Genomic DNA, 11617 nt, shown 5'->3' with positions numbered 1-11617 from the left:
GTAAATATCTGAGCATTGTTCATGTGGGGGGAAGGCAGAAGAGCAGCATTTGTTATGCAAATGAGTATTCTCCCCTATCTAGGTTTCCCATTCAGACTGCAACCTGACTGAAGTGAGTGTGGCTTCTCCTATTTGACATGTGTGAAAACGGCACACAACTGGACTGATAGCTTTCCATTCTTCTTCCTGCCATAACCCCTTTGCCTCTTCTTCTGCCACCACAAATGGCGTCTCAGTGCAAGCGTTTGTCAAAGCTGAATGGTGAAACGTAGACAAAATGTTCATGTGCCAAGATGTTAAATCTGTGCATTTCTATTGCTCTTTCTGCTTTTTAAATAGCAGCCATGGGGGTCCAGATCCATGGCGTGAGTGGAGCAGGATTCAATCCTTTCCACCCCATGCCATTTTCATGACCAAAATCACTGAAGCAGCTGTTTGTCCCAGGAGGGGTACCACTATTAATGCCAACAAACACTTTCCTCGCAGAGATAACAGCAGCTTTGAAAGGAGGGATTTTGCTTGAGAAAATGGCCCCTGTGGTTACTGGGGCTCATCGATTCACATCAGTCTGGTTACTCCGGCAACTACCGGAGCTGTTGGTTCATTTCCGAGCACAATTCAAAGTGATAGTTTTGATAGTTTAGCCCTTCAGGGTTCAGGACCAGGGTATTTGATGGACTGCCTCCTTACTTATAATCCTACCTGTTCTCTCAGGTCATCAACAGGACCCTTCTAACTGTGCCACCATCGAAAGAGTTGAGAGGGATCACTGCAAAAAACAGGGCCTTCTCAGGGGTGGCATCTTGCTTGTGGAATTCTCTCCCCCCTACAGTTAAAAATGGCTATGCTGTAGAGACCTTTCAGTGGGGCCTCAAGACTTTTTTTAATTTAAGAAGGCATTTGACTGTTGAGATCCCAGGCTGGTGCTTTTAATAAAATGTGATTTTAATAGTCTTATTTGATCCATTGGGGTCTGGTCTGTTTGTTCTTATTTTATGTTTTTAATCTGTTTCTGCCCAGCCCACAGTGTACACATCTTATCCCTGTTGCGTATATGCAACGCTGGACAGAAATGGCTTTAATCTTATACTCTGAATTGTGTTTTATCTTGTAAGACACACTGAGTGCCCCAAGTGTGGGAGAGAGGCAAGATATAAATTGTTTAAATGAATGAATGAATACTTCAAACCCCCCCCCCACACACAAGATATAGCACTAATGTGGCTCATAGCTCCCCCCCCCGGGTCCTAATCCACGTTGGGACTATGTCTTGGGTGGGGGGGGTCTAACTATTTCCCCCCAAACCATTTTCTCAACCTATATATTTTAATGTTGATGCATTTACATCTACAGGACTTAGTGGCGTAGCTGGAGGGGGCGGCGCACTCAGGCTGGCAGCGAGGCGGGCAAGCAGTCCCTCCCTTCGAAACCATTCCCTATGGCTCTGTTTTGCTCCCCCCCCCAGGAATGGCTCCAAAGGGAGGGGTCACTTGCCTGCCTCGCTGCTAGCCTGAGTGCGCCACCCCCCTCCAGCTACGCCACTGACAGGACTTGAACCCTTAACAAGTGCAACTCAGGATCATGTGGGAAATGCTTTTCGACGGTAATATAGCTTTTTTCCCTTCTGTGTTCTGCAGTCATCCCCCTCCTCAAAGCTCCAGCTCAGTTAGCACATTTGTCTAATTTCATGAACTGCCCTATAGAGGCGCTTAGTTAGTTATCTGAGGGCCCAGTCCTATTCAACCTTCTGGCACCAATGCAAACACAATGCAACCCCAAGGGAAGGGAACAAACATTCCCTTGCCTTAAGAAGGCCTCCATGACTATCTCCTCCCCACTTCAGGATGCAGCGCATGCCCTGTTGGCATGGCTGCATCAGCGCCGGATTGTTGGATGGGATTGTGTCCTCAGACAAGTGTCACTCTCAGGTCAGGAAGCAGAGTATTTCATCTTCTCTGCTTTAAAAAAACTTCTCTTTCCGTTACTATTTTCTTCCAGTAAAATGTCTTCTGTTCCCCTCCCCATTCCAAAAGTTCCACGACTCATTTTTTTTGGACAATCTTCCTGCCTTGAGTGAAGGCTCTCTCGGGACGCCCGTCTGTTCGTATTCCATTAAAACTCCTGTCAGAGCAGGACGGTGTGCTGGGAGTCCCTGGTGTGCAAGAGGCAAGCTCGTTCCTGCCATGTGCTTCTCCAGCCTTGTAAACCTTTGCGTACCTTAGGCTGGGTGGGAGTGTAAGGTGGCGAGTCTACTAGAAGCAGAAGCAGCCGTCCAAAAGCCAGCACAGGATTAAACTTGTCAGCCAGTTATTTCCTGCGACTTTTGAGAAAGGGACAAAAGGAAAGGAGCCTCGTTAAACCCTCTCCATAAAAAGAAAATGATTTCCTCTCCCCTTCCCCCCCATCTCCTGTCTTCCTTGGTCATAAAGTTGGCGGGCAGTTGTCTTACTGAGCTGCCTTTATGGGGGTTGATTTTTATAAACTCCAGTGTCCTCTGCAGATAAAGTTTGAGGCCTGGGCTTCCTTTTAATCCCTTCTTCATGGTCAAAAAAGCATTCCTCCTGCTGCAAAGCTGAGAAGACATGTAAAAATTAGGGCAGGGTTTCCACCCAATCACTTGACGCCAATTAACACCAATTAATTACACAATTGTTTCAACAACCCCACCCCACTTCTCCATTCTCCATCAGAGATATATTCCCCACTTCTCCATCATCTCAGGTGAAGAAAATGGGGAACCAATTTTCAGGGGTACTTTGAAATCCTGAGAATTTCTCATTCTACTGGTGATTTCTTTCCACAGAAGCCTGCTCAGAATGAGACTACAGCATGACATCATAACTGTGCCCTCATCATGTAGTGTCTTTTTTTCCCCCCAGGAGGAATAAAATTGTGACTGGCAGGTAAAAACATCACCACCACCACTGACCTGGGTAGGTAGAAGAGCCAGGTAGGCTAGGAGCCAACCTTTCTACTGGGTGTGATGTTTCCCACCAGCCAAAACAGGACTGATGTCAAGTTTCAGGAAGCCCCCACCAAATAGCCTTGTGTGGGACCCCAGAGAATCACCTCCCCACCTCCCCAGGAAAGCTATAGGCATAGTTGTCTCAAGAATGTGCCTTTGGAGGGCCCTGTACCTTCAAGAGCTACTCAGCTATGCTGACCCACCACGACACCAGCCATGAGCAGAACCAACCTCCCACTTCCCTTATACAAGCTGACCATCTTCCCCACTCAGTAGTTAGAGTGTTCTTGAGCATTCTGCCACATTCCAGCAGTTCAACTCAGTGGCTGGATGTGTCGGTCACAGATAACAGTCAACACCTGGCTCTTGCCATCTGTCCATCTGGCAGTTGTAACCGACTACACAAGGGAATGGTGTGTGTTCTACATTAATTAAACTGTGATACAAGACTGTGAAGAAGATGATTCCTCTTAAAATGCCAATTTGGCCTTTCCATGGCAAAATTGCCCCGGGGGAGCAATTCCTTTAAGATCCCTGGTTCAAAAACCATAAGGAATGAGTAAAATCATGTTGATAGAAAAGAGCAGTGACCGAGAGGAAACCATTTCGCCTCTTCTTTTTTTTTAATTCACAGCAGGACCATATGAGCATTAAACAAGTCTTCAAGGGACTGATATGGGGGAAAGGGGGGGTCGTTAAAGGAGAGGCGCACAGTGAGCAACTCAGTAGACTTTTCTTGACTGGTTTCTTGGTCAGTGGGCAGAGAGAGTCTGGTGTGTCGTCCACAGGGAGACAAGTGGAAAATAGCAAAGCTGCGGAGCCCCTAGTGCATTGGTGCGTAGCGAATTGCCAGAGACGGGAGCCTGTAATGCAATACGGCCAGGGGAAAAAAGCAATGTGATTCTGGATGAGCGCATAGGTGCCTTGGGTCTTGGGGGGGGGGGGAGGAAGAGGAGTTGAGAGGGAAAGGAAGAGAGATTTCCATGCTCAGAGTTTGTGGCAGGCACACATTCAAATGAGGCTGAGCTAAACTATTGCCTAGCAGAACATTGGGGTGAAATGGCCATGGCAGGAGGGTGTGGTGAGAAATTCACACCAAACACACCCTTTTACCATCAAATGTGTTCCATCTAGGGCTGTGAGAAGCACAGTGCTGGAAGGACAACGTGGTGTGATAATTGTGGCTGTGAAACAACCACCACAGAAACACATTTCAAAGTAAGTGGGAGAAGGGATGGTTCAGAGGGAAGAACAAGGTCTTTCAATAGCGGGTAATCAATGAAATGGGGAATGCAACCTCATCCTCCAAAAATCAGGCTAGTGTGGAATCAGCTCTAATTTAAAAAAATGACCACATTGATTTTTTTCCTCATGCAGATAGAATCTGGTTTCCTTCTGCTTTCATTGTGTAATTGACATCATGTGATTCCAGCACCAGTTAGGTGTCAGTCGTCCTCCTCCTCAGTGGCATAGCTAGAGGGGGTGCACTATCAAATATTGAGCACCATCAAATGTTCATTTGTTGTGCTTTTTACTTTTGTTAAGAGCACAACACTGCCAAACTGCTCCAGTGATTGGGGCAGGGCAAATGGGAAAATGCTGTCACAGCTGCTGGCCAATCCATGCCATGTGTAGTACACTTGCTGCTGCAAAGCAGAGAGTTTGAAGATAAAATTGTTCATTTGAGCAGAATGTGATGAGTGCACTTAGACAGCAGCTTCACTGCTCAGATAATCTTTCCTTTGTATGTATTCTTAGGTAGCCAGGTCAGGAAAGGTCTCTGTCAGTGACCCTGGAAAGTGCTGCCCCTCAGAATAAACAATACTACAATGAACTGATGGTCAAACTAGGTGTAAGGCAGTTCTGTAAACTCAAATAATTGCAATAATTTGAATTTAGGCCTATTTTGCAGTGAGGAGATAGACTACTTCTGGGTTACATCATTTCAGATGTAGGTCCCCCATTTAAAAAAAAAAAACTTAGACAAAACCAGTATGTCAGGGATCAGTGGTTTCTAAACTGTGGTTTGGGACCCACTGGTGGGCTGCAACCTGAGTTTTGGTGGGTCACCAAAGGCTTATGGAAAGGTCAGATAAATAATTACCTCAAGACCTGAAGCTATTCAAAAATCAGATACTGTAGCTGCAAACTGCCCTGCTAGGAGCTGAGCTCCTCCAGTTTGCAAGCACGATTAAATATTGGGAGATAAATGTTTGTGATCTCCCTATACTGAACACTATCTCCCGATCTCGTCTGATCTCGGAAGCTAAGCAGAGTCAGGCCTGGTTAGTACTTGGATGGGAGACCGCCTGGGAATACCGGATGCTGTAGGCTTATACCATAGTCTTTCAAGACTGAAGGTTGCCGACCAAATGTTTGTGGGTCTTTCTGGTGACTACTTATAAATAAAATTATTTCTTTCTAGATCTCCTTTTTAAAGTCTGGTAAACCTAGGTGGGTCCTGATACAGAGTCATTTTAAAAAGTGGGTCCTGGTGCTAAAAAGTTTAGGAACTACTGAGCTAGAATCCTTCTTCCAGCTATGCTAGTTTTCTAAGTGCTGGGGATTTTTTTGTATGGGGACCATTCCAGCACGAGAACTGCCTCTCCCTCAGTGGTGTCACTAGGGTTCGTGTCACCCAATGCGGGATGCCAGCGCATCACGCCCCCCATGCAGTGGGCGGGGCAACACCCCAGGTGGTGGGCGTGGTGATGTACCATCACTCCACCCCCACTGGTTTTTGGGCTGTACCTTTTGATAGAACAAAGATAGAACACATTCTGCATTAAATTATGCATTGATCTCATATAACATGATAGTATTATTCCTCCAAACTGATTTTCGTGATTTTGGTCACTAGTGGTGTCACCCCCCCCCCCCCCCGGGTGTCAACTTACTAACACCTTATTGCAGCAGTTCTCAAACTTTTATCACTGGGACCCACTTTTTAGAATGACAATCTGTCCAAGACCCACCAGAAGTGATGTCATGGTGGAAGTGACATCATCAGGCAAAATAAAATAAATAAGTATAAAAAATTAAAGTAAAACAAATAAATAAGCAGAAGCCAGCCCTGGTCCGCCAAGTGAATTTCCTCTGTAGCCAGCCTACAGTAACACCCCCTCTCCAAAATCAGTAAGGTTTTCAGCCCTACCCAGTGCCCAGTTCAAGTTAAGAACTTCTGTTTAAACCAGATCACTGTCAGGATCCACCTGGCTTTGCAAGTCTCAAAAAAGTTCACCTTATCAGCTGAAGCCTCTCTTTTGATCCTTTTTTGGGCGGGGGGGGGGGGGGAGGCTGCCTTTTGGAGCACTTGTTTAGCTGAAGGTGCATAGGATCAGGACCATTCTGGTAGCCTTGCACTCTCCTTCACCTGATCTTCCACACCAGCCAGGGCATGTTTGCTTACTCACGAGTAAACGCAACTGTGAGGCTTAGTTTTGCTTTCCATAGGGCTCAATACATTCATCTGCTTGGAGGTGGGGACTTCCTTCTCAGGTGTTTTTGGGGCTGCATTCATTGGATCAGGACCATTCTGGTGTCATTGGATTCCTCTCAGCCTGCCCTTTCTGATGGACTAAGACAAGTTCACCTACTCACAAGTAAGCACATGATATGGCTCACTTTCACTTTCCATAGGGATCCATGCATTTTTTTTCTCTGTTTTTTTGGCCATAACTTTTGATAGAAATGAGATATTTCACTCTGGTTTTTTGCATTGCATTCTGCTCAGAATCCTGCATCCAATGGTTTATAATATGTTGGGGTTACTCCTACCACCGCGATTTTAGCATGTCACCCCCCCAGTGCATATCACCCCCCCTGTGCGCGTCACCCGGTTCTGTCTACACCCCCTGCACCCCTTAGGAACGTCACTGTTCCCCCTAGACTGAAATGGTACAGCCCAGACACCAATTTTCTACTCAATGCAAATGAGACCTGAGAGGAACATTTGGTTACCAGAGTGCAAGTAACCAAATTTCTGACCTGTCCTCCTGCTAGCCATTGACATAGGCCAGGGGTGGTCCGACTTACTTAATGTAAGAGCCACATACGATAAACTTCAGGTGTCTGAGAGCCACAATATTTGAGAAGCATTTAAATTTTTAAATGTATTTACTCACCATGAACATTAAACTTACGTTGTAGTCCAGTGGACTCTCAGTTTATAACGGATAAATAATTATAAAGCTTGAAAATTTCTTATTTGCCTTTTATATTAATTGTGATGCAAAAAGAAGCTTAGTCAACAGATTTTCACAAGCTGCACATTATATGTTGAAAAATCGCATGTGGTTTGGTTGGGCCACCTCTGGGATAGGACAGCGGTTTGGCCACCCCCGCATAGGACAGCTTGTCACAGCTAAACATTGCACAGGAGTTGCACATAAAAGTACTTTTGAAACGGATTGGCATTTTAGGAGTTATTCTGGTTTTTAGTGGTTAACATGTGTTTTTATTTTAACCAGCCTTTGTTTCCATTCTAGTTATTATTTTTATTTATTATTATTTCTTTCTTTCTCTTATATATATATATATATATATATATATATATATATATATATATATATCAGAAGCCGCTCAGAACTAGGCAGTGAAGGTCCAATCTTTGGGACAAGTTTCACAAGTGAGCTGATTCTAGAGCACAAAGGCCAGGATAAGAAAAGACTCTGCAGTTAGTCTCCATCCATGGACTCCTAAACAGAGGGGACTAATCTATCTTCACTGATTAGCTATTTGTAGGCCAAACCTTCTGTTTGCTCAGATAGTGGTGGCTCCACATTTGGGTGCCCTGGGGCAAAAGTCTCAGCTTTCACACAAGTGAAAACCTTTCTTTAAAAAAACCGGAATGCTTGCTGGTAGAGTAGCTTTAGAGGGAGTGTTGCAGTAATTATTGCAGGCACCCCAATACACCATGTAAGCGACCCCTCCCACTTGCCATAGGAGCTATTCTGCGTTGCTGTCACTGCCCAGAATTGCTGCAACAGCGAGTGAGAAGGGCCACTAACATTGTGTATTGTGGTACATGCAATACCTATCACACCACACCCTCCCCCATAGCTACACTACAGACACTTGAAATTCATCCTCCTTATGTCATTAATCAGGAAGTGATGTCCAGTCAGGCATGGTATGGCTTGCACAGCATCTGGGCCAAACCCAGTCAACCACACAGCTTGCTAACCATAGGTTGATTATGGGGTTGCTGTGGATTGCAGCTTTGCAGCTTCTGTGGAGCCTAGCTTTTGTTCTTTCTGCTTTTAACCCATCTCTGCCCAGCACACAGGTGTACACATTTGGTCCCTGTTGCTTATACACAATAGGCAGAAATGGCTTAATTGCAGTTTGTTTATTATTGCAGTCAATTAAAGAATCTTGTGAATTTGGGGATTTATTTAATTTTTGTGTGGTTAGCTGACTCCGATTTTCATGTAAAAGAAAGGTGGATTGTAATTTTATTTATTTTACACACACACACACACACACACAAACAGAGAGAGAGAGAGAGAGAGAGAGAGAGAGAGAGAGAGAGAGAGATTACAGAGTCATAGGGTTATGTTCCTGGGGTAAAAGGGGAAAGAGTTTTACTATGAGCAATAATATATTCTGGTTGCAGAATCCAGATGTTCCTGTTGCAGAAAGTGGAGTTTTTTTGTGGCAGTGAATCCACAGAGGCTTTGAGGATGGATTTGCTTGACTGCATTTAGCTGGAGGGGTTGATTTAAGATAATAACAACAGTAATAACATTTTATTTTCCAAATCTCCCTTCTGCATTTGAGACGCTTCAGGGTGCACACACTCTAATGAAAACCATTTCAAATACACACACACACACACACACACACACAAATGTTTCTAGTAAAACCTCACTCATTAAAATTAACAATGGAAATAAATTAGATGGGGGCTGAGTGAAGAGGGAAGGGGAGACATTGAGGCCACGGAGTCAACGTGGTGAGGGGAGGAGGAGTACAGAATGAGAAGAAAAAAGATACTTTAAGCGATTTTTTGGGTCACTGATAGGGAAAATAATGGTGTCGTTTGCAGAGGAGGGTTTGGAAAGATTTTGCTTTTGGAAGAAATTACCTCCTAATTTTTAATTACGGATACATAATACCTTGATGAATGGCTGTTATTTACCAGTGAGTCTGCTCAGAATGACTGAAAGTCAATTAAAGCTTCTGGTGAAATTGCTACATTACATGGCCAAAGCGATAAAGTGTTTTTTTTTTCTTCATTTCAGAATCTCCTATAGCAAGATGAACAGGTCTGGGCTATCCTGCCCACTTCGAGGAACTGAAAAGAAATTAAGTTTGCTACTCGTTAAGGAAGTTCATCATACTGGTCTTCTCCATATGACACTCTTCCAAACTCCTTTGAGGAAGAGGAGATACAGATGGGTTTAATTAATCGGTTACAAGCACATTATATATAACCCAATTGTCGTTTTCAGCTTTTATGAGAACCTCCCACAGATTCTCATTGCCCTCAGTGCAGCACCCTTGCGACAGAATGCCCTGCTGCCAGACTTGGTTGTTTCTACCCAAAGTTCTTTACTTTTTCTACCCAAACCTAATGCATTTAATTTGTTTTACCCCATGTCTCCTTGCTGCCTCTTGAATTTTCATGTGGATGCAGAAGATGGCAAATGAAAAGTTCAGCAGCATAGGAAAAGACCTCTAACATAAGAACAGCCTTGCTGGATCAGGCCATAGGCCCATCTAGTCCAGCTTCCTGTATCTCACAGTGGCCACCACCAAATGCCCTAGGGAGCACATAAGGCAACAAGAGACCTGCACCCTGGTGCCCTCCCTTGCATAATAATAATAATAATAATAATAATAATAATAATAATAATAATAATAATAATAATAATAATAAATACAGGTATTTATATACCGCCTTTCTTGGTCGTCAGATTTCTCCTCAGACTTTAATTTAAGGCAGTTTACATAGGCAGGCTATTCTAAATCCCAATAGGGATTTCTACAGTTGAAGAAGGTTCTGTCTTTCAAGAACCACAACATTTCAGATGGATCGTTTTTATGATCTGGTATCACATTCTGGCCTCCATTTTCCTCCCACACAGGCTGACAGCAGGTGGAATAACTCAGCATAACTCGACTAGGCTTCTCAGCTGCTTCAGGGTCTCCCGTTCACGGTGCCGGTGGCCTTGAACTGGCGACCTTCGGATGTTATCTTCAGGCAAATGGAGGCTCTACCCTCTAGACCAGGGGTGCCCAAACCCCGGCCCTGGGGCCACATGCGGCCCTTGAGGCCTCTCAATGCAGCCTCAGGGAGCCCCCAGTCTCCAATGAGCCTCTGGCCCTCTAGAGCTTCGTTGGAGCCCACACTGGCCCGACGCAACTGCTGTCAGAGTGAGGGCGACTGTTTGACCTCTTGTGTTAGCTGTGGGATGAGGGCTCCCTCCACTGCTTGCTGTTTCACATCTGTGATGCAGTAGCAGCAGCAAAGGAAATGCCAGGCTTGCTTTGTGCAAGGCCTTTTATAGGCCTTGAGCTATTGCAAGACCTTCATTCATTCATATAAGTTCATCTTTAATATATTCATTTATGTAAATGTATGTAAATTTATTCAAATTTTAAATGTAAATTAATTCTTTTTCCCTCCCGGCCCCTGACACAGTGTCAGAGAGACAATGTGGCCCTCCTGCCAAAAACTTTGGACACCTCTGCTCTAGACCAGACCTCCTGCCCTGGCATCTGGCATTCTGAGGTAACCTTTGCCAAGGTTATGATGTGTGCATCCCAACAGCAGAAGGTAAGTTGCAGCCACTGGCCCTCAGTCTGCTAGGGCAGAGTCCTAAGCCCAGGGATGGGAACTCAAGTCAACTCAAGTCAACTCAAGGTTATTTGAGTCCAGGTTGCCAAAACATGTGTTTTTTTGCTGACTCGTGTACACTCGAGTCAGGCATATCGATGACTCGGGCACTGACTCAAGTCTGAGGCCACTGATTCAAAATGAGCCCTTACACTTGCAGGAGCAAGTCTGACTGGATGTGCTGGCTTACTTTTTTGCGACGTGAAAGACCTCATGAGGCGATCACTCAGACTAGGCGAGCAGCAGGGAAGTTCCAGTCAGGAGGCAGGGAAGGGTTAATGCTTTTGCATCAAGCTTTGGGGGGAGGCAGGAGTGGGCTCCCTTGTCCATCTCTGAAGGAACCGATGAACATTGAACAAAGGATCTTTCTTTGGATGAAGGAGAAGCCCAGGGGGTTCTTGCCTTAGAATTGACTGGAGAAGCCCAGGGAGGGGGGAAAAAGGTGGCAAGGAAGCCAGGAAGAGGTGGTTTGTAGCAATCACATTTTCCAACCTCATGGCTCCTGTGAGCCCCATTGTTACTTGAGAGGAGGAAGCCTCTCTGAATGACCAGTGTGAATGGGACTACCGTATTTTTCGCTACATAATAAGACGCACCTAGTTTTTAGAGGAGGTAAACTTACTTTTAAAGTAAGCCTGCCCGCCCCCAGTGGTGCCTGCGCAAATGAGGACCTTGCCCCCGGTGCAGACCTTGCCCCCTTTGTTCTCCGCCTGCCCCCCCGTGGCGCCTGTGCAAATGAGGACCTTGCCCCCAGTGCAGACTTTGCCCCCTTTGTTCTCTGCCTGCCCTCCCCCTGTGGCACCTGTGCA

At 45.3% G+C, this 11617-nt stretch overlaps 1 pseudogene; it reads left to right on the top strand.

Annotated features, from left to right (window-relative positions):
- Positions 1–5176: 5176 nt before the first annotated feature.
- On the top strand, positions 5177–5299 carry LOC136646375 (5S ribosomal RNA; annotated as a pseudogene).
- Positions 5300–11617: the final 6318 nt, after the last annotated feature.

Source organism: Tiliqua scincoides, chromosome 3 (genome assembly GCF_035046505.1).
Source record: "Tiliqua scincoides isolate rTilSci1 chromosome 3, rTilSci1.hap2, whole genome shotgun sequence".
Lineage (NCBI taxonomy): Eukaryota > Metazoa > Chordata > Lepidosauria > Squamata > Scincidae > Tiliqua > Tiliqua scincoides.
Note: the sequence above shows the minus strand (reverse complement) of the source record. Positions and strands in the feature narration are given on the sequence as shown.